The sequence below is a fragment of the Falco punctatus genome (genome assembly GCF_963210335.1).
Source record: "Falco punctatus genome assembly, chromosome: 6".
In the NCBI taxonomy this organism is placed as follows: domain Eukaryota; kingdom Metazoa; phylum Chordata; class Aves; order Falconiformes; family Falconidae; genus Falco; species Falco punctatus.
In genome coordinates, this window is record NC_137585.1 from 61,350,169 (window position 1) to 61,377,707 (window position 27,539).

Sequence of the window (27,539 nt, forward strand, 5' to 3'; positions counted from 1 at the left end):
TTCCATGCACAGAGCTGGGAGTGCTCTGCATTTGCATGTACACCAGCAATCAAAATGATAGTCTTGCACTTGCGGTAGTCCGTGAGGTGTCTATCTCCAACATGCTCAGTACCTACAAATAGCCTTCATAGTCTTTCCTTATAGTAAGGCTACACACTGTGAGCGAGATGACGTATGCCATCTCTAAGAGAAGGTGCAGTCAGCATCTGTGACATCAAGGCTGTGCCTCTGTGCTCTAGGGCTGTGTCCCAGGGATCTGGTGGAGCTTCGTGTGAGCTTCTGTTCCCTGCTGTGTCTGGAATTTGGACACAAATTACTGTCTAATCGGCCAATTAGCTGAGACCAAATTTAATAACAGCGTGGTTTATAAGGTGAGGTCTTTCCATGAGGATTTTATTTTATATACCTTCTGTTTGCAAGAGACAGTTTCTACCCACCATTGAGAATCGGGGTATTTCCAGCGCAGCTCTAGAACTGAAAAATTTTACAGCTGTCACTAACACACAGATGATGTAGTTGCCAATTCTAAATTAGGAAGTGACAAGAAAAAAGTGTTCTGCTTTTTTTTAATTCTAATCTTAGCACAAGGTAAGAGTTATATCCGAAATACACGGAGAAATGGGAATCTGCTAAAAGTAAGCCTGAAGGTTTTATTTCCTGCTTTTGATCAACAATAATAGGAAGACCTTCACAAGGTGAAGGGAAACAAAAAGTCTTTTACCAGTAACCGTTTATCTTTTTTTTTTCCACTTGCTTCTAAAGTCTTGCTCTGCACAGCAAGACGTAAGAAACTAAAAGACATCAAAATATTGTTGTAGTCATTACCTCAGTCCAGCCTAGCTTTTTCTTTTCTAAAATGGACACTGGATTAGGACACACCACTAACAGTTTCCCTAACACTCTACTGACCCAACTATAAATTAATATTCTCAAGCACACTTACTTCCGAATTGTTTTCTAATGAAAGAGTAGATTCTCATGAGGTAGTGTGGAGTTTTTTGACTGAAATGTAGGCTCTGAGAGCCAGAGCATCAATATTCTTTTCCAAGCTTTGTGAGAATTGTGATGGATAATGAGTACTCGGCTTATAAGAAAAGAAAGGAGCAGGGGAAGCTGTAACAAACTGAAGACCTTCTCCAAACTTCAGATGGAAAACGCAATGTGTTGTGTTGGAAATAACTACAAGGGAATGAATGGGCTTACTCCTCTCTATGCTGAAGCACATAGAGGATATTTAAATATATTTCTAGGGGATGACAGGTTTTGTTCTCCTTTTCCAGGGCCATGCCAAACTAGAAACATCATGTTCTCTCAGAGACAAACAAACCCAATGGGATACCATGGTTGTAACAGGAATTCAAAAGTCACTGACAGTGATAAATGGCAGTTAGTACGGTATTCCTGAGGCAGTAATTATAGATGAAATAATGTTGGTTTAAAGTGGATCCAGTATCTTTCATTAGGGAATTTATCTTTTGAATAAATTATGCAGAAATAACTTTTGAAATCAAGCTGAGATTCTGTTGTCATTATTCACACTAAATAATACCTACTCACTCTCAAAGTACAGTACTGCTAAGTGGTAATGAAGGTGACAGGGTTTTATCTCGATTAACGAACACTTTCCCTGCTGGTTTTGTTATTTTCTCTAAATACGGAAATGGCTTTTTGGTTTGCAAAACTGAAAGTTTTGCATTGCAGTGGAGGTGTGAAAATGGTAACAATCAAATGTGATTTCAAACTGAATGTTACCTATACACGCAACAGCACTTACTGTCACTGAGGGAAAGCCATTAGCAAAAGGTGAAAATTATGTAATTGACACATGGAGAAAAAATCTTAGAAGTATGTCAGAAATAGGCAAAAAGCATCTGGGTTTTGAGTTTAGAATATTTCTTTCTGTTATTCTCTGCTGTTCTGGAGAAGATGCTGGAAAAGCAGCAGGCAGACATTTGGAAAGGGCTCTGCTTTCTCTTGCGTTCAGCCTTTATGCCTCTCTGTGGAGTTTATCTGCCTTGCAGAAAGGAGGAGCAAGGCGCTGATGCCTGCAGGAGGTCTGACATAGCACTGCCAAGCATTCGCAGCACAGCAGTGGGCAACCTTGCAGTTCCCTCTAGCTGCTTTTCTCCACATTTTGAGTATTACTGCTGCTACTAAATATCTGCTATACCTTTGCACCTCAACGATGTGGAAAGCATTTATGTTATCTTTAGTCCCAATACAAAGAACCAGTCACTGTGGCTCAGTAGTCTTCTGAACTTCTGTTTAGAAATATATTAAAACCATAATTGTGGGCAATCGGACTAGCTTGATTTTTAACATGCACGTTTACATTGTGCAAATAGCCTGGTTGCGAAAGTACCTATCAAAAGCAAGAGACTGATCAAAGGAGATTGAGAGTACTACCTTTTGTAGCATTTCTAAAGGGCTTCTACTGGTGAAACCTTAATCTTGCTAGTCAGTGTATATATCCTATTTAATGGTTACTACAGTTGCAAAAAAAAACAGCCTTTATCTCCAGCATTTTGAACTTTTCCATAAATTTTATTAGCAGTCAAAAGCCAAGCACAAATTACTTGGAAACAGACAATAAAAGACAACAGACTAATCATCAAATTCATTAGACTCCTTGTAACAAACCCAGATCACCCATCCGAGCAATAAACTCCCAGGTCTTAAATTTAATTGTAACACCAGGCTGTGACTAAAGCAAACCTTGGCTCAAACACTGGAAGTGTTCAGCCTGAGCTCATCAAGTCACCACAACAAGTGGAAATTATTGCTTCTAGTGAGCAAGGGCCTCTGGCAAACAATTACGCATGTTTTAAAATGGCATTTTAATTATTTAAATTATATTCAAATGTATTTTTAATGAATCTGACATCTGGCAGGTGATATGTAGGAATGTAAGCTCTAAAGAGATCATTTTTATTTGTCTGAATTTGGTAAATTCAGGTTACATGCTTTATAGGTAACCTTCACCCAAAGTGTCTACTAGACGTAGGAGCTTAGGTCTTACAACAAAATCAAGGGAACTTAAACTCCCAAGACACTGTGTTGTTTGGGGGGTTTATTTCATTTAGTTGATTTGCAAAATTGGAAGATTTCAAAACCCATTTGTAGTTTATCTCTCCAAACAGGCCACAGAGACATAGTCTGACTAATTTTTTGATAAAGGCAAAATGCACCCTAGCAACGCCATTCAGTTCACAAGGGTTGTCTGTGAATTATGATATATTATTCAGGTTTACAATCCCTTCTGTTCCAGAAAGTGGGTAGGAATTATCTGCGGCTCCCCTATGAGATATTCATTTAAATCAAAGTGGTAGTGATTTCACATATAGATTTAAATGAGTATGAAACTTTTATCTAAATTCATTTTAATCTTGTTTTGTATATGTAGGTTTTACTTATTTTCTAAAGAAAAAATGGTTGCTTAACCCTCAGTACATCTGACTAGCAGCTAAATTTGGTCTATGCAATAAATGTGGTGTTTCTTTTTATTCCATAGGAAGATTCCCAATATTAATACACGTTTATGTAGGCAGTTTTATGGATTTCTATGTATTTAGTCATACCCTCCATTTGTATTCATTTTTGTTCCTAACATGAAATAAAAGCTTTCATTTCAACTTCCAGCAGCTTTCCCTGCTTTGACCAAGCCAATCATTAAAATAAATTACCTGAATACATTGAAAAGCATTTTCCCTCTGAACCTTCAGAAAGAGGCTTAGGCTGGCAGCTGGACAGACTGTTGTTATGGGTGTGTAGCTACCCAGACCTTTTGGCTTAAATGCCTGGGTTGTTTTTTTTAAGAACTTCAGTGGCTGTATTTATTACTGGTGAAATATTGTTTTGTATCAAAAAGTCATCTCTTAGTAGCTGATAATAAGTGTAAACCTTAACATAGCTTATCATCTTTCTAGGATTAATTTCAGTACGTTTTATTCATACTAAAAATCTTTGAAAGCTATTGTGGTTTTCTTCTCTATGTATTATTTTAGCATGATTAGCTTTTAGTGAATCTAATTACCAGGAATGTATCCTAGTAGCAAGCAATGTACCCTCCCCTTATCTCCTCAGCATTTCTGCTTCTCACCACTCCGCCCAGTCAGACCCAGAGATTCAGTGGGGAGCAGATGCCCCAGCTGGCATGGGCTCAGGTATTTCCTTAGGAACTGTTGCCAAGTAGAAAATATTATAGCAGACCCTAAACTACACCTATTTATGCCAAAGTAATTCTTAGGAAGAACTGCAAGGAGAAGAGGATTGTCACTGCATCCATGTACTCTTCCTTCTGCAGAAAGCTGTAGATACAGCTGTGAAGAGAAAGCGGCCCATAATCCAGTGCATTATGTGTGAAAGCTAATCTCAATATTTATGAGTTATAAATAGAAAATATACAGAACCTTTCTGTGTCTTCTGAGCAAATACTATAAACCAGAACCATCTCTGGGGACCAAATGATATTATAGCAGAAATAAAGGTAGTTTTCTACAATTAGACATTTATTTTAAATATTGCATTCAAATTCAAATTGGCTGGATGTCTCAGAAAAGAACTGAAAAATTAAAAATTGTTTTGAGACCAGCTCTCTGAAGACAGAGTGAATGCTCATGAATTATGCAGGCAGAGCATTCACTTTAATAACTTCATTAAAGCATGAGAAACCTGAAAAGCTACCTAACACAAATGCAATATTACGGGAAGAGAAATATACCATTAGTGCCATGGCCTTGCTATAAGCTGTATTGTAAGCATAACTCAGTCAATATTGAGGGACAAGAAAACAATCTTATTAGAAGACAGAAGTAAAAATAAACAAAAAGCAACACCACCACAACAGCTGCATTTACATCTAGCCTAATCCTAAAGAATCCAACAGAGATCAGTACCGACAAATATTTTAAGATCTCTACTTACTGCAAGGATTTCTGCAACATCTAGTATCTCAGTATCTGAACTGTAAAACGCTGGCAGAAGTTCCAACAGTAGATGGCTGCAGCAGTACATCTCTAACGCTCACAAAGTGGTCTCACAGCATCACAGTATTCACTTTGGGCTCCTACAGTGGAGATGGAATGGGTCACCAGATCTCCATCGTGTCAAAATCTCTCTCTCTCCGGCCTGGAAGAACACTCCTGTTGGTGATGTCTTCCCTAAGACTGAGCAGTAAGGAGTGGGGTCGTCTGAAACAGTCCTCTTTCAATGGGTAAATAAGGCCTTAGGGAGTTGTGTCTCCAAATCCCAACTCAAGCCTTCGACATCAGATCACCTTCCTCCTCAAGTTAAAAGCTGAAGAAGGCAACTCCAAAATCAAAATATATTCAAAGTGACAATGTATTCATCATACAAGCCATGCTAAAGGAGACATTGATTCTCATACTCCAAGCCATTTTGGAGTTTTTAGAAGAAGCTGTAAGGCAATTGTCCATTTTGGAGTGAGTACACAATTTCCACTGAATCATATGCTACAGGCTGTTGCACACAATAATATATTGTATTAGGTAAACCATCAAGTCCTACAAAAAAGCAGAGTCAAATTGTTCTTCTCTTTTTTTTCCTCCTATGCTTAAAGGGAGGAAAAAGGAGATTGTGCCTGCTGATTACCAGTGAAGTTGTACAAAACCTGTAGGCATTGTGCTGAGAAACCTTAGGACAAACACTGTGCTGAAAAAGTGCCTGGGCTCAGGAGGTGTTTGAACAGCTTCATGATTTGAGAAAGGAAAGAAAGCTTATTGTATGCGTACATCTCCTTGGTAGTACATGCTGACCAAAGGTGCAGGAGGTCAGCACCCAGCTGTGTGGGCTCTGCCAGTCAATAGTCATCATTTTGTGCCATTGCTATCGATTTCCCCACACCCTTCCCCAAAACAGAAAGCAGAAAGACATCTTATTCTTTTATCTGAATAGCTACATCTATATAATGCATTTTGTGTGTGTTTCTATGCATGCTTCTTCCTGATTAAATTATAGTATGTTTTTATTTGCTTATGCAGTCCCAAAGCAAGTGTGAAAATGTGTGTGTTAATTACTTATATGGAAATGAGATGGTTAATACTTTAGGTTTTCAAGCTCTACAAGAATTTCATAGCAATGTGCGTGGCTGTAAAATGGATGTAGAAGTACCGTAGATAGATTCTGGAGTCCTTAGGGAAATTAGTCAGGTCTCTTACAATTAAGTTTAATTTATTTTTGCTCTCTGAAAACTGCAGCCTATGTCTTTTATTTTAATGGGTTTCGAGGAAAAAAAATTAAATATGAACTCAAAAAGAAAATGTCTTTTTTCATCTCCAGAACTCCAGTTTAGATCAGCGCTTAAATGTTCACAGAAAGTAAGGAAAGTATAATTGAGGATATTTCCTTTCCAGGACTGTGTAAAAGTCATACAGGTTTTTAAGACAGCATGATGAGCATTTTATTAGCACTGTTAACACGATTGAAGTTTGATGAGGCTTGTAGGATTTTCTGAAGAAATAAAAACAAGTTTAAATTCAAGTTTTGACATTACTTTAAATCCCGCATGCGTTTTTTGGTGTGCTTAACCCCATGTGGGCAAGAAAGGTTATTAGTTTCTGCTAGATCTTGATGTGGTTACTTCTTACAGATCTCATGACTGTTTCCAACGTGTAACTCCTTTGTGTACATATCTCAATGGAAAGAAACATTTCACCAATTAGACCCTTGATCCTGATCCTAAATTATCCCTGAAGAGAGCAGGGGATGTATGCTGAGAAGGGAACTGCACATCTCCTCTATTACACTGTGCTGAAAACACATCTATGATGACAGAGAAGACATATACTTCAGTGTAAGGAGACAGATAGGAGGGCAAGTGTTCCTAGTTCTTTGTCGGTATCGTTACTTCACATACATGCTTTATGGGTGGTAGTTGTTCAGAATTGTTCACGCATTTGGCAAGTGAAGCTCTCCACTGGCAGCTGTGAGATGGTGATCATTTTTTAAAAAATGAAAAATAAGATTTCCCCTTGACAATTCAAAAATCTATTTTCCAAAACTTTTCTAAGTGAAGATGAAAGTCAAGTCCTGCCCTCTCTTCTATTGATGCAGTTCCCAGTAAGGGTCCCATTGCCTTTCTCAAGGTAACAGAAGAGAAATATAATCTTGTTGCTGATTAAGATTGAGGTGCCAACACTCAGTTATTCTTACTGTGCCTTTTGTGTGTCTCATGAAAGTGATATGAATCTCAGTGGGATTCTCTTTCCAAATATTTTATCCCTTGCTTTACTTCTGTGATGCTATGGATGAGGTAGAAAAGCCAGCATTTGGGCTGTGTTTCTTCCCACCAGCAGAGGCCATGCTGCCTTGGAGCCACCTTGTTCTAGTTGAGACAGTCACTGGGGTTTGATTAACTGCAAATTACCTGTCGACAAGGTGGAAAAGTGAAGCCCAGAAATGCCACTTTTCCTTTCTAAAGAAGTTCTTGTGTGGTGGTGGTGAGAATTTAGCTGTGTTTAATTCCTAGCTATGGTTTCTTTTGCTTTTGTTTATTAGCTGTGAAAGTCACCACAGTCAACACCCCTTCATGAGGGTCTCCTGTATCATCATTAAGGTCTCTTTACATCATCTTTGCAATAAACTAGAATAACTGAGCTCTTCAGGCATAGTTTTGTAAGGTGTATGTTGTCACTTCTGTGAAAATTTCAGATATATTGAAGAGGATGAGAAGGCTGGATATGAGTGAAGTATCTGCACAAGTAACACTTTTATTTAGATCTTTAGTTTTTTTAGGACAGCTAAGGGGCTAAGCAGTTGTTTTACAAAGCTAAAGATAAGAGAGGAATCTGATGGGTTTTTTCTCCCTTAACAGTATGATTGGTTTAAAGCTAAAAGCTGTGGTGCTTTTTCCTCCATTATGCCAGTCTTGTTGGTCAGATGGTGCCAGATGTGTTTCTCTCAACTGATGCATCTATCACCAACGTAATGCAATAATAGAATGGGTAATATGGAGGGAACATCTCCTGACATTTTATGCTCGTTAGTGCAGTGAATCTAGTCCATGGGAGGAGATTAAGGTTTTTTTCCTCTTGTGCTTATTAACCTATCCTTTTTCTGTCTTGTTGATGAATATGCTATTGCTCGTTCTCCACATGAATTCCTTTCTTTTCTGCTGAGCTGTCTTCAAGTTTACGTATAGCAACATTTTTTACTCTCTTTAAATCAAAGTAATTTATGTTTAGGGGTTTCTTGCTGCATCCCATCACATTAGATACTAATCTAATAATTATTGAATAGTAAAATATAGAACTCTTCTTAAGAAAAGACACAAATAAAGCACAGATCACATAGCATTTTTCCAGTGTGCATGCCAACAGACATAAACTTTATTTGACTGCAAAATTCAGATGTTACATAACACAACGGCCCAATGTGCCATGGGTAGCATTTAGAGGTTTGCTTGCAAAACATGCCTAAAAGGAAATCTGTCAGAAAGACCCTCACCCACTGTACAGCTTCACCCTTCTCTATGTTTTTTTGTGAAGGCAGAAAGGAGGGTTTGTAAACTCTGTATTGTGAGCTGTGTCACAACATAATCTCTCTCAGATTTAGTTTGTTTAAAACCAAATAAAGGTACAGATACACATTATAAAACTGTGCATAATCTAGTAGTAGGCAGAACCAAATTTTAATTCCTGTACTGTACGTAGGGACACACGAGGATTTCAGGACCCAAATGTAATCTCTGCAGCTCAGCAGCATCTCTGTAGGAATTGCTTCAGGTCAGAGAAGTAAGGGGTTCTGTTTAATCTTGGCTATCAAGCCCAGTTCGTGGGACCTCTTTTTCCTCAGATTCCCAGTGGTATCACAGAACACTTTACATATACAGGTCTGCAGGTTAAATCCACCTTTCCAGTGAAGAGAATATGATCATGTCCTGACTGAGCCCTAGTGAGAAAGTGTCTTAAATTCTGTTTCACTCTCTCCAGAGATCTTTGCGGTACAGCTGGCTCCAGGGCCAGTCGTATTACGACACTGTTGTGAGGGAATGTGTTCCTGCAGTAAGTTCCCAGCAGCTGAGTTGAAATACTCAGCTAGATCAGTTGCTTCCCATCAGCAAACCATCACATGCTTGTCAACATTTGAGGGATGCTAAAAGTAGTGATTATGAGAGCGTGCAACATAACGGGTTTTCTAAGTTCAGGAGCCCTGGCTGTGTGGGATGTGAGGAAATGCTTATGTAAGGATGTGACAGCATCAGCAAGTCCTGTGCTACAAATTGTTTCAGCTGGTTGGGAGCTAAGTTAATTCAGGCTGCTCCCTCATGGATAAAAAACAGGGGGGGGGGAATATTTAATTAAAAAGAAGTGCATGTTACTTTACAAATAAGGTATTTGGGATCTGAATCTGGAAAGCTGAGGGAGCAAAGGTGTTTCTGGGAGAGGTTTCTGCTGTTATTCAAAGTCACTATTGGTCCAAACTCCTGCCTGGATGGGGGAAGTCGGGTACTGGCTCAGCCATTCCTGGAGACTATCTGTAGTACCCCATTGCTGAGGAATATCTACTTCAGGATGTTACTGCCTGGCTTCTGGTTGGGGAAACCAGCACTTGACAAGAACAATCTTTCCATGGGCTGGTCTGCTCAGTCTTTGTGTCTGAGACTCCCTGTGGGGGAGCAAGCGATTTCCTAAATTGATTGAGTACTTTGACCTGAATTAATCAAGAAATAGACTCAAGTATGAGATAGATGTTGCTTTTGTCTAATCTGGGCATAGATTACATCTTTTTGATCAGGGTTTGAATTCTTCTTACAACAAAATGGAGTAGCATAAGTAGAACCCACACTAAAGCATAGACAGTCATTTGTTTATAAATGAAATTATTCAGACAAACGCATCTTCCACATGCACGAGTGCACACTTTCCTTTGTGTAATCAGTATGTCAGCAATATTATGAAATGCCAGTTGCTGTAGTGTCTAGGTATTATGGTCCTCGGCTTCAGGTCCAATGAGGTAGCAAGGGATATGGACTTGATAGCTTTTCAGCCTTGAGGTAGGTTTTTCACTGATGAAATGTTCCATTGCATTAAGAGTTAGCAAAAGCCCAAGGCCAACAGTAGTCCACTAGTAATTTAAAATATAGTTCTGTGAGAAGTGGAATTATAAGGCATGATTTCCTTTGAATTTCAGAGTATGACTGGGTATTCTGATCTCTAGTAAAACACGTGCTTCAATTGAAACTTTTTTTCCGCAGTTTGAACATCCATAATATCCCTTTCACACATGTATTTTCTGGTGTGTAATAAAAGGTGCGACCACGTTGCAGCTTTCACCTCATGTAGGGATACTTAGTGGGCTCTCTCTATTCCATCTGGCTGCCTACTTTCACAAAGCTTGTAGGAATTTAATATCCTTGGGAGGCCTGTTATCCTGTCAAGTTTGATTGATGCTGGCCAATATACTAAAAAGGTATGGAAAGGGGGCAGTCAGTCACCAAGCTGGTACCTGCACACAAAGAAAGCAGAATGATTACCTGCACTGTGTTTCCTTGGGAACCCAAACAAAAAAAATGTACTTCATTTTATTGAAAACCTAGGGAAAAACATTCTTTGATGATTCATATTTAAATTTATTCTCATTTTCTTGCTGTGTGGTGGGTTTTTTCTTTCTTTCTGATCTCTACATAAAGCAAATGAATACTTTCTTTTTTTTTTTTTAATCAAGATAGCTGCTCCAAATCATTCCATTACTGCTCTCTAGTTTTAATTGCTTTCCATGCATAGGAGACCTTGAATGTGAGTAAGTTAGACCGTACCCTGATTTTAGAAAACAAATTTTGACTCTGTTGGCATAGGACTTCAGCAAAAAGCTGAATGGTTCCCAAGCATTCCATTGCTGTGTATTTGCATACAGGTTTGCTTTCTGCAGAGCATTTGCAGGATACACACTTTGGCTTTTCTTGTTTACATGTTATTTGCTGTATTTTCTCTTTGTTTACAATTCCCTGTATTTGAATCCTGATAGGTTAAATGGAGGGGAAGACTAGCATCAGCCAGAGTGCTGCTGCCTGACCTATCCAGCACACACATCTTGCTTTTAGAAAAGGCCGGTCATTGTTCACCAACACTTTTGAAGTACATTCAAAGCTTCTTTGGCATCTGTCCAGCCCTGCGTAGTATCAAGCAGGGGACATAGTGTCTAAGAGAACAGATTGTTAGTTCAATTATATTCCTGAAATTGAGTTAAATTTCCATGAAATCTGCTTCAAATGTGAAGAACCCTGGGGGAATGTTTTTTTGTTTGTTTGTTTGACTTATATTATAGCAATCAGGCATACTAAATGAGATGCATTGTATAAGTGCATGTTCTGTGTGCTGTTTGTGGCTATGTCATGTGTTTGATAGCAGGGTGAAGTAAATTGATAGTGTGACATCTATAGACAAAATAAAGTTATTGTACTCAGTTCGATGAGAAAGGTGGATTAGCTTGGACATCTTGTCTAAAATTTTGTTAATAATGTTAGATTGTCACCAAAGAGAAGAAGGAAGAGCTCTAAGCTGCTTCTGAATATGGTTCATGACAATTCCTCATTAATGGTGATCAAATTTTATGTCACTGGTCTGAGTTTCTAAAGTATGACACAGTAGTTTAACAGTCCTTCAGTATCTTAGGGTCAGGCTTGGTTACAAGCACTGTCTTGGGACCATTGCTAATCTTACTGGACTGAGAAGTGTATTGTGCAAGTCAGGATCGTGACTGGTATATTGAAAAGAATGGTAGCCTTCCAGTAATACATAACATGTCAGTCCATTTTCTGGTAGACAGATGGTGCAATTTTTCTGGCCGGGATCAAAGCATCCATATGGTACAATAGTATTCTGTATTAATTTGTGTTGTTTCATTGAAAGGTAACATTGTGGTCAAATGCAAAACATTTATGCTCACTTTTATATTTTTACCTTTGTTTTTCTGCGTTAATTTTTATTTATTCTCAGAAGCATAAAAGCCATCGTCTCCATCTGCCAGTTTTATCTTTCCATGTACACTGAATGTTTATCTTCCTCCTTGTCTCTCGAATTGCATACATATCTTAAGAAGTGAAAGCTGGCTGTACACACAGTTAGATTCTGTCATTCCTCAACATAACAATAAGATATATATTCAGCTTTTCCTGCTGATTTCCATCAGGTGAAGTTTTTATTTTATCATGTAAGGGTGATAGAACCCTGATTTTGGATTTTTTAATTCTGTTTTCTTTGAACATCTATGTGGCCACAGGATTAGTAAGGGCTTTGGCTATTGCTGGAGTATACTTTGTTGACTGGATGTTTGTTCTGCTTGTGCGTAAATGAATGCCACCTTTTTGCCTCTGGGAAACAATGGGAAACATCGCCTATCATTGTCTGTGTTTTTTATTTCTTGTCAACAATTTCTATGTGAATTTTATATGGGGATAATAAAATAGTCTGAATAGCACATATTCCTAAATGATCTGCAAGCCATATTAAAGAAAAAGCACAGTGATTAGAGTCTCACAAACTAATCAGAATGAAAGAAATAAGGCATATAATAAACAGTAAATCACTTAATGACTTAATCAGGTTAGCATGATAAGGACAGTTGGAAAGATGGGGGGGGGTGGGAATAAGTAATTTCAGTGAAAAGTATTTGAAAGAAATTGTATGCAAGCTGCCAGGAAGTTAAAATTTGGGTTTTGTAAAAGATACAGAGAGTTGCCATCTATGCATCACCAAAGAGCAGGCAAGCTATTAGAGTCACATCACAGTTTAGACAATGGTCATAAAACACAAACCACCGCAGAACAGCACAAGATTTTCAATAGGCATGCTAAATCCACATAAAGCTTGTCTTTTGCTCCCTGAAATCCTGCTAAGCTGAAGCATTAAAATTGGTTCAAATGAATATTTTCAAACTTCACATCAACAGATTTGGCAGCATATGCTGACATCAGACTTCCAGTTCTACTCTGTTATGGGCATGAAGCTCAATAGATATCATGCTAATAAATTAAAGGCAATGAAGGGCAAGACAAACCTTACTAAAATAATCAGGAACTTCTGCTAATATTTTTATTTCTAATAAGGACAATTCATGAGTTTTAACTCTAGTGGGTGACAGAAGTTTTGGATTTCTTTCTTTTCCAATCATGAACAGACCATTGGTACATCTTTATTTGTCCTCTTGCATGTGCATAAAAGTGACATTCAGTTATTCTTATGAAGCAGATGATTTTAGTAGTCAAAATTAATAACTTTATACAAACAACTTTGCACTTAACTGTGGAAGAAAATTACTCATTAGAATACTGAATTTTACAGTGATTTTTAAAAACAGGAGTGTGGAAATTTGGCCACATTTTTTAAGTCATTTGTGTCCTGCGATAAGAATTAGAAGCCAGATGGGTTTTTCGGTAGTCCTCTGAAAGGTACTTAGGTATGTACTTTTGAAAATCCCATCCATACTTAGGCTTTTAAATACATTGTAAATTGTACTTTTATCAAAGTTTCCTGATTCAGTCAGTTGCAGAGACCAGATTTTCACTGAATCAACTGGTCAGGGCCAACCCTTGGTAAACTTAAAAGCAGAAGGTTGGTGTCTCAATTATATCAAAACTCTTACACAGCTCTGACAGCACAGAGAAGCTGATAAGGTATTTTTCAATGAATTAGAGGACTTAAATTCAAAACATACTTTCTAATACTTGAGGCTTCAAAGATATTTCAGGGCTTAAGCTAATGCTTAGCTGAGTCTCTTAGATGTGCAGTCAATAGGGAAATGACAGAGTGCATGTGAGTTTAGCCATCTGTCAGGTGACTTGGATAGTCAAATTTGAGGAGTGCTCGTAAGAAAAATGTGCACATTGTGCATTCCCTTGAGCTCTTTTGTCCAAAAGCTGATTCCTCGATGTCAATGAGCCATATAGTGCTAGGTGATAAAAATGTTTAAAGGAGAGCTTAGACTAGTAAGTACTCTTGACTTTCTAAGGCATCAAAATAAGACCAAAAGAGAGAAAGTTCAACTGTATTTGTCTGAAAATCACCTCTAGCATTTTTTGTGGAGTCTTTAAACATTAGTATTCCAAGTGGCAATGCAAATGCAGTTGTATGAAGCAGTGGAGATATGGGTGGCATGGGAACATGACTTAGTAGTAGCTTCTGCTCTGAACCTTCAGAAAAATCTTACTTTCTGGATCCCACTGTAGTGTATACTTTGTGGGTGGGATTTAACTCATAACTTCCTAATGTAAAATGCTTGTATGATCCCAGCAAAGTAAAATCACATTGAGACCTTCATCTGTCCTCATCCACCTAAAGTATCTCTAACCATGGTTTGCAAAGTTAAGACGTTTCCTGGCAGACATCCTTCTTGTCCCAGGAGCCTTTCCTTCTCATTTACTTGTCTTCAGATTTGAGAAAATGCTTTCATTTCCTAACCAGCAGCCAAGACTGCATCCTAGTGGATAGGAAGTGCTCAGAGGAGGTGGAGAATTGAATTCCTCATGTTGACTAGGAACAGGACCAGGGTTCCTGCTTCTCTGATGCATGTTCTGCTGATGAAAACCTAGTCTTCAGAACCACCTTCTCTGTTTCCAGGAACAGCTATGGTTTTTTACCAAGCATGCAAAGGCTGTGCTTCATGCAGAGCTCGTTCACACCCTCTCATTTTGTCTCTGGGCTAAGCCTGAGCTGAGCCATCAAGAGTCCATCCCAGAGGGATCTGAAGCATGCAGTTTTCCATATCTCTAAATGTTTAGGAGACTGAGGGCATCTCCATATATTGGGTGACCAAATGAACATGTTCTGTGGGAGGTGCAGTGGTGTAATGTTGGACATACAGAAAAAAATATTTTTCCAGAAAACACTGTGACAGCTATGTCCTCTCTCACATGCATGTGTACGGTCTTTTTACATTTACTTTTCTCGGTACCCAAGGTGTGGCAATATTTTTCTGTATGCACCTAAATGCTACTTTGGGACTTAAGGTTAACTCTTCCCACATTTGCTAGTAACTTGTTGTTTGATCACATGTAAAGGTATTTGGCTAAGTTTGACCTTCGGTAGCATTTCTTTGTGCCTTTGTTTGCATTTATATCATATCCATGTGGGGACAGGACTGCCTCTTACCCTATAGAGCCAATGTCCAACTGAAAGGGGCCTCTTGAGTGCTACTGTGGCAGTAATAATAATAGTAAGTCTTGAATTTCCTGATTTTTCCCTCCTTCTTCCATCTGTGCTTAGATCCCTTTCCTCCCTGAGACTGTTGTATATTATTTGTATCATGACTGTACTTAAGATCTGCAGTCAGTCTAATCATGCTCATGTGCTTAAAAACATTACCCCAAAAGCCACATAGCAGAATTTTAAATATTCTTCTTCCTTGCCATCACCTGAGAATGAATCAGGCATATAGCGGATGAACAGTAAATAAGTGCTCCTTATGAAATGCATAGAGTTGGGTATTTTCTGAGGGGGGTTAACTTGTTTACAGTCACTGCTTGTGGTACGCAACCTGAGAACCATTAGCCCAACACAGTTTAAAAACTCGCAGCTGAAAATAGTCTCTGCAGTGTTTTGTATTCACAGAAATCGAGGTACATAATTCTCCAGTTCAAATTTGTAACGGGTATTTTTTTCAACTTATCTACGTACTTGGTCTCACTGACTGAATGGAGGGGCATCTGTAGATTTCGAAGCAAATTTTGGTACATCTGTAGCTGAAACTGTCTCAAGTTCCCATTGAATCAGATAATTTTTATCAGATATCCTTGAAGATGATAAGAGGATCAATGCTGTCAGCAAGTGTAAAGCAGCACAAAAATACAGTTCAATGAAAAGCAGCTTCATTGTAATGCAAAAAACATCTCGGCGCCCCAGCCATTCTGGGAGTGTGTGTGCAAGAGTTTGAGTGATTTGAATACAGGATTCCTGATACAATAATTTCTGCCATGCATGAGACCCAAAATGATTACTTGTCCCTGCAGGGTAAATGGACCTGCTCATCAGGCAGGTCTTTGAAGAGATAATGTATATACCTGTTTGGAAGATTTAATGGTTGTGGTTGAAATACCAGGTCTGAAGCTCACGGGGTTAGGGGGGATGGTAAAGCTTTAAAATCACTTGGAAGCAGCTGATTTTAAGTTGCCATGGCAAAGGATTTTCAGACAATGAGAAGCTTTTACATTAATATCTTTGTAAGCCTTGTTGTGATAGAATTGTCTCTATGAACAGCAGTCTCTTTCTTGCTCCTGCTGACACACACACTGATAAAATCATAAAGTAATTATATAATGTTATAATGATTTTGGGGGTTCTTCTCTGAGGGTTTTGCCACTGGTTTGGAGATACAATCTCTGGGAGATTTTTATAATAGGCAACTGTATTATTCAACATTTTGTTATCAAAAAATTACCAAGATACCTACTGTATTTGCAAAAACTACCAATGTATGGAAATGGCAGTGATTCTCAATTGTGTTAGTCTATTAATATTGAACAATAATTGAATAAAACCTAGCTGTTTTCCTTTTTTTTTTTTTTTTTTTTTTTTTTTATTTTTTACTTTGTGGCTACCATAGCTTGAGTTTTTTGCAGCATGTATTTTGCTGTTAGGTTCTATGATCCTCCTGTCTTCCTCCTCCGTAGCCAAAATATAAGTCTGGAAGAGTGTGTCCTATCTAAGATTAGGGTGAGATAAGAAACTTATTGGTAGGGGAATATTGTGGAGAATTTTGCAGGGATTTATTCACTTTCCTTTTGGGGAGGAGAGTGTAGTGCCCACTTTTCTCAAGACAGTTTGGAGTTGCCGTGGTTGTTGCTGGTAAGATTTATGGTTGCCTCCCTTTTGATGGGGAGCAGAACCAGAGCTCAGTTCAGTGGTTAGCCACTGCGGCTGGTCTCTTGTGTGCACACTGGATCTCAACGCAGGGAGGACTGAAGGCCAGCCTTATTACTGCTGTTTGTCTTTGCCAGCTGCCCAGAAGCTCACAGCTGATGCAAATGGTACTGGTAGCACATTCTGTATGTAAGGAGCTGAGAACAAGTAATACCTTCATCTCTTTGCTGCCACCTCCCAGAGGCTGGCTGTGGTCTTGGATGTTTCAGAGATCAGGTTTTTGAGATGATGCTTTTCCTGCCAGCTGCAGAGACAGGATACAAAAGGAGAAATTTCCAGGCCATAAAAAGGCTTTGGAGAAAGCAGCACTGAATCTCTGGCATTCATGCACCAGTGGCACTTTGTCATAGTGAAATTTAATGGGCTTCAGGACATAAAGTGAGGTGTATTTGTCCTGACACACTTTAATTAAGGTTTTTATCAAATTCTTTTAAATTAATTTTTCACTTGACACCGACAGTTCCTTGTTTGGGATTCTGCAGGACTGGAAAGCTTTCAGATAGGACTTTAATTGGAGGCTTTTCAATGTAATTCTTAGTTGTGTATTACATGAAAATGAAGCAGATTCTTTTAAGTTAGCATGGTATAAATGCTTCACTCACTCAGCTGCTATGCTAATGCACAGGACTGGGATCTGCACTACAATACATTGTCTCCACTCTCTGTACTGCAACACGGACGGGCTGTTTATTCAGTTTAGTGACAGCAGCAGCACACAAGTAATTGGGGTCTGACAAATTTTTGTGGGTGTCATTAATTTAGCACTAGATTTTAGTCATAGGAGGTACCCAGATGCCATAACAAAATACCAACATATTTAAACATAAACAGATTGATTGGATTACATAAATAGGTGATTGGATTAATCTCAAATACATATATTTTTAGACATGTATTATTAGTTATGCAGAAGCATGGAGCAAGTGATGCACATGTATGAAAAGAATACTTTGTATAGCAGTATGAGCTGTTAGTTATTAACTCTTTGAAATCAGCCAAAATATTTAAGCTGAATGAAATGGATGATACAGGAAAGCTTTAGAGAGAACTGAAATAATTTACAAGATTAATGATGTATTTGAAGGTCCCCAAAATAAAATATCCCAAAGTTACAAAAAAAGCAAAACTTATGTTGAAAGAAGTGGTGGAAAAAAACAGATATGAAATTAAGGATGCTGAATAGTAGGTGGGGATAAGCTCATTTTATGTAACAAGATAATTTAGAAATTGAAACACAAAAATAGATGGGAAACTAAGAAATAACTGCATTGCAGCTTTCACATATTCACAGCTTTTCCAAAGAGCTTGAAGTCTATAATTTAAAGCAGCAGTGAGGAACTATTCACCTGGTATGGGAGCACAGCAGGGCTTAAATTCTCCAATCTTTCTCCCATCATGCAATTGAAAATATGCTCACCACATGACCAAAGAGCTGGTATCCCCTTCCTATCTGTTCATGTGCTGTGGACAGAAAACGTTGCAGTCATATAACAAATGTGCTTGTAGTCTGGCAATAAGAGGAGGACCTATGTAAGCCCACAGGAAAATGAATAGGAAAAAGGATGGCATGCAGTTCCTGCAGCCCTTGCCCCACTGCCTCCCCTCAGTGAGGACATGTAGAGAAGACCTTGCAGTCGAGGCTGCTGAGCCATGGATTTCCTGGAGGGTTTAATCCAGACACTCCCCAAACTGCAGAATGGCTTTCTAGGTTTCTGGTTGATTTTTATTCTGCAAAGCCACAGTTCTTTCTGAAGACCTAGGCTGGTTTGAGCTGGAAGTATTAGAGCTGCTATTGGTCTGAGTATGCAAAATGGCCATTTATTTGGGGGAGTCCTTTGCCTTAGGGTAAGTTTAGATTTAAAATAACTATATCCTTTTAAGAGTAGCTGATGCCATTACTTTTTGAAATTGTGTAAATTGGGGTAGCATTTTCTGGAGAAATCAGTTGCAATTCTGTCTCTTTGATATAGGAAAGCAATGGCAATTTCTGCTGAATTGATTGTCAGGGGTTGGAAGCTATGAATCACCTAGCAGTGGTAAAGGGCATCAGCCAAACAGGCACCTAACCAAATGACTAGAAAACATTTTTAAAAAACTTTTCAGTTGGCCAAATGTTATTGAACCATACTAGATACATCTAAGGAAATTTGCACTGCTGGGACGGTATTTTGGTCTGTCATGGGTACCTGAGAATACATACAACTTCATGTAGGCAATAGAACAGTATTGTGAAGCTGATAATTTCATGATTTAAATGATTTATCATATAATGTGTAAGATTTTTTTAGAGTATGTATATAGCAGCATACAGCTGTTGTAATAATAATGAAAGTGAATATAAAAGAGTGAGTATGGTAGAAAAATAATGCTAGAACGGCAACTGGAATTCATAGTTACGACAAATGAAGACATGAGCAGAGGCATGGGTCATAGTTTGTTACACTCAGTGCTTTGGTCAGTAATCTATAGCGTACAGCTATTTATGTAGTAAATAAAAACCTGCAAATACCGCTTTTCTATTATTATTCAAATCCCTTGTGTGGGAGTAATGCTTCTGCAGAACTGGTATGGAACAGGTGTCATCCTCCCTCACTCCCACACCATTTCCAAATCAGAATAATTTGTAGTTCTTATAACCAAGGCAGCCTGGAAGAAATTAATCAACATTCCCCTTGTACAATATTAAATTAGCATTCTGCATCATACATGGCCAATCCTACAAGGCATATGCATGTGTATGGGATCGGTATATGTATACGTCAAATTAATAAAGGGATGCAGAGTTTTTTGTTGTGACGAGCTTTTAGTTTGTCATGTATCGATGGTATTTCAACTGAGCAACTAGAAATTTCTGAATCAGGATAAAAAAAAGGAAGAGTGTAACTATATTACTAAAGCACAATAAGATTTGTGTGAGTTTTGTGTCATAATTTATAGTAATGTTCAGAAATCCAAAGTATGTCACTAGTTCATGGATGCTTAGGACTCATGGGTTGGAGGCAAACAGTACCAAGCATCACATCTATACCCATGTACTTGGGATGATACTGTACCGTTATCCAACATTAAAAAACGATTCCACATGGTTGTCTCTTATGTGGTAAACAACAGGACTGAGTTGGAGGTAGGAAAATTTAAACTACTCCATAGCTCATTGTATTAATAGGTTTATACTGGAAACCTACTAGTTCTCTGAGCAACTTGCTCAATCGGTAGGAACTTGCACTGTGGCTGATTTCAGGTAATTATAGGCATACTAGGAAAAGTGTTGCCTATTGCCAGAAACTGCATACGCTTTCTCATTTATTTTGGCTAGGTGGCATGCTTTATGGAAGTTTGTTCAAACCATTTTTGTAATGCTTTTTGCATGTTTTCCTCCTTTACTCATTTTTATGGCTTCTCCAATAACGATGTCACTTTATACGCAATCAAATTATTTTTGGTGAATCCTGTTTTTATCACTTTACAAATTACCTTGTGAAGGAAAGAATAAAACAAAGTGTTTACATAAAAATACTTCTGTTTTTTCTGATACTCTATATCCACCTTTTATTGTGCTACTTTAATGTACCCCACTGTACAGTACCACCACAGAATTGTAAGAGTGACAAATACCTTTATCATGATTATTTTCTTTTCATGGCATGTATGAAATGCATTACTTTTTATCCAACACACTTAAATGACATTCTCCTGACTTGTGCAGACAATATTTTTATTATTTTGTTTGTATAAAAAGTGTTTAATACCAAAATTCTGAAATACTGTTTGGCAGTTCTCCTTTTCCAACTGATCCTTATTCTCAGGAAGTGATTTAGGGACAGTTTGAAATACGGATTATTGCATGCACAACTTGGATTAAGCTAAGCATAACTCTGAGAGCTGCTAATGAAAGCTTTTGTTCAAGAATGCAAAGTAAAACATCTTGTCTTCCTTATACAAAAAATCAAGATCTGCAATGCAATAGCAGTCAACGTTATCCTGACAGTTTAGCCTATAATTCTTCAATACAGCAATCACGTTGTTCCTGTTTATTTGTGCACAGTAGTCTTGGATCAGGCTCCAACTCACTTAGACTGTGTAAAGAGGCAGTTTATAATGGTAAGCTAGCAGCTTTGTGAATACTAGCCTCCAGCTGTGAGTAAATTCTGAATTTTATGTCATGTAAATATTGCCATGTTAGTACAAGTATCAATCAGATGAAAAAAAAGACAATACGAATTTGCATGTTTGGTTTAAAGGCAAAGGATTGCTTACCTCAAATTTGTCCATTCTACCTGCCTGTTTCGTTTGTGGTAGAGTGCTGCTAATTACTGTATTTTATTTATTCCACCACTGAAGAAAAAATTGCATATTGTTGAATATTTTCAGTGAAACTATCTAAACTGATATTCTGATTGTAGCTGATGCAATGGAAGAGTAATCATATGTAGATAAAGCATTTGTAGTCTTATGCTGTAGTTATATTGCTGGCTGTTTAAGGCTGAGTCCCTCTTATTCTGTTTGTACATGTATAGAAAATGAAATGTACTGAAAGAAACCTAATGAAAAATACATTTCTCTGTATGAATGACTAACGCTAAAATATATGCAGCCCCTTTCTAGAATTGAATCAGTCTGAAAATGAGCTTCCAAGCAAATTTCTGAACATCAGTGTGAACAGAGCATTGTTCCAGCTAATCATATGCTGCAAAAGAAGAATCCTGAAAACAAGGGGGGAAAAAATTTTGGGGTCCTATGTAAGGAAAACTTGAGAGCTTGGTGCTGGCAATTTGAAAATTTTCTTTGTTTCTGCTAAAGGCAAGGGCTTTTTTGAATATTATGATAAAGTTTAATTTCAACATCCTTAAGTATTCAAATTGAAGAGAAATGGAACAATGTTCACATATTTTATTAATTCAGCATTTTAGGGTCACAGTCATTAGAACATTATTTTTGACAGATTAAATGCTAAGAAAATTCAATCAGTATGAAATGCAGTTGGTAATATATTAGGAGATGCCCTTATGAAAACAAGAGGCCATAAAATTAAAAAAAAAAAAAAAATGCCTACAACAGTAAACCAAGGCAGAGTGCCTTTCTCTATGCATAGTGGGCATTTGCAGTGTCTCTTAGAGACTGAAGAAGATAAATATCATAGTTTGTATCCTTTTGGAATTGAAGCTGATGTTGTAAGGGTCTGAAAAATGTATGCAGCATCTATCGTGCTTAATGTGGATGAGCAGTAGATTGCAAAAAAGAGCTTACAGTCTCAACAGTAAATGACTTCTCTGGTGCTAGATAAGTTAGGGATTTTAGATGCCAGAAGGGGACATAGACTATACTCCTCAAGAGAAAAAGAAAGAAGGAACAAGTAAAAAGTTACTCACATATAAATGAAGACAGTACATTCCCAATATATATTTTGATGATGTTTAGAACTGAACAAGGCAAATTCTCATGAAGGAAAATACAGTTTTCATCTCTCCTTAGTTCTTAAATTGAACTTCAGATTGCAAGATAGAAAAATCATTATTAGGGAATTGGTCTAGGGATGAGCTTGAACCTGATTTTCTAGTTCAACAAAAGACTTGTTTAATCATGTAGCTGTGTGTGAAAGACGATGTAGAGTGCTACCAGACTGTAAAGGCATGGCTTTGTGCTTATTCAGCACAGATGTAAATAATTTAGCCAGATGCAAAGCAGTGACACCAGGTCTAAAAAGGTAATCCCATTATTTTAAACACCAAAGTATGTCATTTTTCTTGTTCAAGGAGTGTTCCTGATGTTTCTAGGTGTCAGACAGTGTGTTTAGGGTTGACTTTTCTAGTTTCAACAAGTATGCCTTTTTACTTGCTGGTCTTGACACGTCTAGTGGACCTGACTATCGATCTGAACTGAAACAGACAGACTGATTCAAAAATAAATTGAGATGTCACTAGGGCTTTTATCAAAGAGGAAAATATTACCATTGGTTTTGCTTAGATTAGGAAGCTGAGAGCCGAGAAAATAAAGAGGGAACAAAAAAAATTATAGGAAAAAAGACAAAGCATGTCAGAATTATCCTAATGCAGCAGGCAGTTGTTCTGGTCTGGTGGATATACTGTGCAACAATATCTGAAGCAGTGCCCCTGTTGTGATTCATTATCACTATATGGCACTATTGGAATTAATAATAATGAAAGACAATCATAAGCTGATGATAGAAATTGTGGAGTTCCTGCACAGTTTTATAACTACAGTGGCTAAATAACTGATTTTGTGGAGATAATTCCATTATAAAGAAAGCAAAGGTAACCTTTACAGATAGTTACGTAGTTTACTCTGGTAGGGCATTATTGGCCTAATTCTCTGCTTATCTGAACAGGTAAAATTTCACCAGTGATGATAGTGATGTGCCCATTTACTCTAGCAGGGAGCTGTGCAGAGTTTTAAATTATCTGGTGTTGTCTGAAGTGCCTCCTTGTCTTCACTTTGTTAGAATCAGTTTCTCACCGCTTTCTCACTGGGGTTGCTTCAAAGGCAGCTTTGGGCAGCACAATTGGTTTTCGTGGCATCGCAGCTGAGCCAGGGATCAGGACCTAGCAGGGTGCTGGCTAGCAGCTGAAGTACCTAACGGTGTGAATCTTATTCTTCTTTTGTGGGGGAGTGCCACGTAGTTTTCATTGATCAGCAATCTTTGTCTATTGAGCACTAGCTGCGTAATTGTGTTTCCGTGACCATAAATGGGATAATTGTGCCTGCCTTTACTTTGTGCGTCACACAGAGCTGTTACTCAAACAAAAACCCCACTGGCTTACCTCTTGCGCGCTGCCCGTGTGCTTGCTCTGCCATAACTCAGCAGTCTGCAACGGGCTTGGCCAATTCTTATTTCTCATTTTATCTAAGTTTTTTTAGACGGCTTTTTTAATTGCCAGTAAACCAAATCTGGGATGCTTTGTGCAAAACATGGAGCTACTTTATCATGTCAGAGGAGGACTGTCAAACACTGCCTGTGAAAAGGAGATGTTTATTTCCATTATAGGAAAGAATGTCATGAAAGCAATATTTACATAACTGTTTAGGAAATCAAGAAAACTGTTTAGAAAAAGGACTAGGTCTAGGCTCCTCTGAGTTCCTTGAAACTCTTTAAGTTCCTCAAAACTTGACAGTACCACGGTTTCTCCTTCTGGGAATGAACGCAGCCAGGAGGATTTTCAGATTTGACATTTAGAGAGGGTAAAGTCCTTTTGGAGCAGGAAAGCAAATCTCCTTCCCAGGGGAGTCGTCTCTACACTAGGTTATTAGATGCTAGGGTGTAACCATGCCCAAATTATTCCATTCTTATAAATAAGTAAATATTCATTGGAGAGAGGACTTCAGCCCCTTTCACCTACCTTTCAGGTAAACTTCTTAACTGTTAGGTTCAATGCTTCTTTCTTACCTCTTTCTGTCTCTCTCTCACACTTTTTTTGTAAGAAAAGGACAAACATCTTGTGGCACCCAACAACATGGACCCTTTAAATGATCAAAAAAAATCTAGGGGGAATGATGATGCAAAGACTGGCTAGCTCACCTCTTGCTCTTCTTAAGAAACATCACATTTGAAACCAATCAACTGGGTTTATTAACTCTGGGCCTGGATGTGAATGGGTTCCTGTTCTTCCAATTGGATTTGATTATTTCTGCCAGGATTTAAATCATGTTTTCATCTAATCCTTTGCAAAAGCTACAGAGAACCACAAAGACAGAGAGAGCCTTTCCAGTTCTTCTATTAATTATTTTGAAAAAGGTACTGCAGTCAACAGATGAAAGAGAAAAGTCACCTTTAAACAAAGCTGAATATATTCAGTACTGTCACTGTACCAAGCTGAATCTGTGGTGACATGAGTAGCTTGTAATAGCTGTGAATACTTCTATAAGGTGTTACTTTATCTAATGTAGCTCAACTATATAACAGCTCTCAATTACTGAATCAAATTTTTGTATTCTGCAATAGCTGTGTTACTGTGCTATTCTCAGTTTTTAACATAGAACAGTGAAAACTAAGTCACTAGCAAATGCTACCACATAAGCTAAAACTTCCAGAATCAATACATGAAGAAAGAAAAGACTATCAGTTTAAGAGATGCTCATAGATATTAAGAGGGTTTTGAGTTTGCTGGATTTCTTTACGTTTTATTAAAGCACCTCAGAGCAATGAGGGTGGTAGATAATATAAGTAATAAGTCATCCCGTGAGATTTCATGTGAAACCAACTTAAAAGACAGAGAATATGAGCTAATGGAGTAGCCTGCAGTCTGTAAGTCTGGTTTGGTGTCTTTCTAAAGGATCATCTTTAGCTTGGCCAGAAAATAGTATCTTGATGAAGTAATCATTTGGTGAAATAGTGCTAAAGATCTCATTGACTGGTCACAGTGTTCCCACTTTCCTTTTACAAGTACAAATAAAATTCAGTGAAAAATAAACAAGGGAGCTTGTCCACTGAATTCTTTAAGGGAACGTCTTCATTCAGATTACATTTATGGGCAACCATCCGTGGAAGTCGGATGTCCTGTGCTATGAATCAAGGCAGTAAAATGATGATCTGGATATTTACTGCTCCCTCAAAGTCTCTTTAAGAGATGGATCAAATTTTATAGACCACAGTATAAACAGAAATGAGATAGTTACCTTCTACAGTCAGGACATAAAGAGAAAGCAGGAGAAATGTGGTTAAGGTGTACCAAGTCTTTAAGCCCTGTTAACAAACCAGGGCAAGAAACCTGGCGTTTGTGAAAGAGCATGAGGAAATGCAGAGGTCCCATGAATCAGGGATACCAGACCGGTCAGGAATCTTTAGGATAATAGTTAAATGGTAGGCAGAGCCTTTTTTCCTCCTTATGTCCCTTTCTAAGTAGCAGAGAAGGACAGATTCTTTCCAAGTGATTCAGATGAAGAGCATAAACTCAGATGCTGCTCTCCTCATGACTGTGTGAGACCAGCTGCCTGAGGAGCCACCAGTCATGCACCATGAGTCAGTGCCCTCTTGTATTGGTTTCTTTTGCTTGGCACCCTTCTTTCATGCTTGCCAGAGCTCAAAGTTTAATTTTCAACAAAATCAAAGCAAAATAAACAGGCACTGCCTCAGAATTACGTGGCACAGCTATTTTACTTTGGAAACTGCAGGGAGGGATTTTTGTGTCCAGCACTTCAAAACCCTACTTTTGTCTGATTAGTCTTCTAAACTGCTTTATTTTCTCCCCAGGAAAAAAACTAAATAATAATCTAGAAAGGAGCTTTCTATCACACTTAAAGCTGGAAGAGGGCTGTAGGAAATTTAGTGATAAATCTTCTCTCAGCAATAAAACCAGTGTAACACAGACTACAGTAGTTAGACAAATATTTACCAAAACAGTGAAAACATCTGTGTGGGTGAGTTCATGCTGATCTGGTAGGGAGTCAACCAGTACAGTTCTGGCTGTTTTCCATGTCTGTTTTGATGTTTTACTCAGTTCAGTATATTCGTGATGCCGTTGTCCTAGCTCTGAGGAGGACACCAACAAGAATTTTCTGAGGACTTTGCTTTGACTGATTCTGACTTCACTCAGTTCTGAAAATTTCCTGGTAGAAATGTCAGGCAAAACTACAAGTATAAGGCCTTCCCAACGATGCTTTTAAAGCTTTTATTACTGCAAATTGACAATGGTTGAAATGGGAACTAAGAGATGTAAGAAAAAAGGTCACAGGTGGCTCAGTTGTAGAGCATGCTGTTGGTAAATAGAGGACAGTAGCAATATTGGCAAACCCGTTCCCAAGTTTTTGCTTTTGGCTTAAAAATAAGTATGTTTTAAGTGGTAATAAATGAATTATTCCTCGTTTGAAGCTTTGAATTCTATTCTTTCAGACTTTTATTTCTGGCTGTGAGGGTTAGAGAAGTTATTTTCTATTTGAAATGCAAGCTGCAAATCTCTCATGACAACATAATGCTGAGAAACTAAGGCAACAAGAAATACATTCTATATCTCAGGAACTGTAATAAAATCACAAGAGTTGGCAGCAGTGAATATTCTTAAAGACTGTGCATGGCTGATTTTGCAGGCTCACTTCTCTAACGATACAGTACTTACAGGAGCTGGTTGCTGGCTTGAATATCAATGCCAGACTTCTTCAGTGGGTTCTCTCTGGTCAGTAAATAGGCTGATGCCGTAGAATAAGGTCCAGATTCTGATCCATACTAGAAGAGAAGACAGACAGAAAAGCAAACCTAACCCCAGGAATCATAAGCAAGTAGAAAGATATTAAAAATACATTTTAAGTATATATAAAAGTTAGAAATTCACATATATATGTAAAAGTATAAAATTTTATATGACTCTTTTGCAGAGTTCTTGGCACCTAGTTTGGGGTAGTACTCCAGTGTTTAATATCAGCCTTTGCCTCAGACTTTCTAGTTTGTGAATGCCTCGATGCACTGGCAGTTGCAAGAGGCTGTCAGGAGAAGAGGATTCTGCCTACATTTTGCTGGAAACACTTAACGTTAAGATCAGCTGCATCTTGGATAAAGAGCCTCAGGACAAAACACTAACTTTCCCTCTCACTGAAGCAACAGTTTTTTAAATTGCCTTTTCCTACTGATATATACATTTTTTTAAATAAAAGACCCCGTATCATTGAGGGCAGCTAAAACTCTCCAAAGCAACTTTCATCCTGGTGTATAAAGTGATTTAG

General features: G+C 38.0%; 1 protein-coding gene across 1 annotated transcript in view; it reads left to right on the forward strand.

The window, feature by feature from the left end:
• Nucleotides 1-27,539, forward strand: part of SYT1 (synaptotagmin 1) — a 358,390-nt gene that overhangs the window by 304,029 nt on the left and 26,822 nt on the right.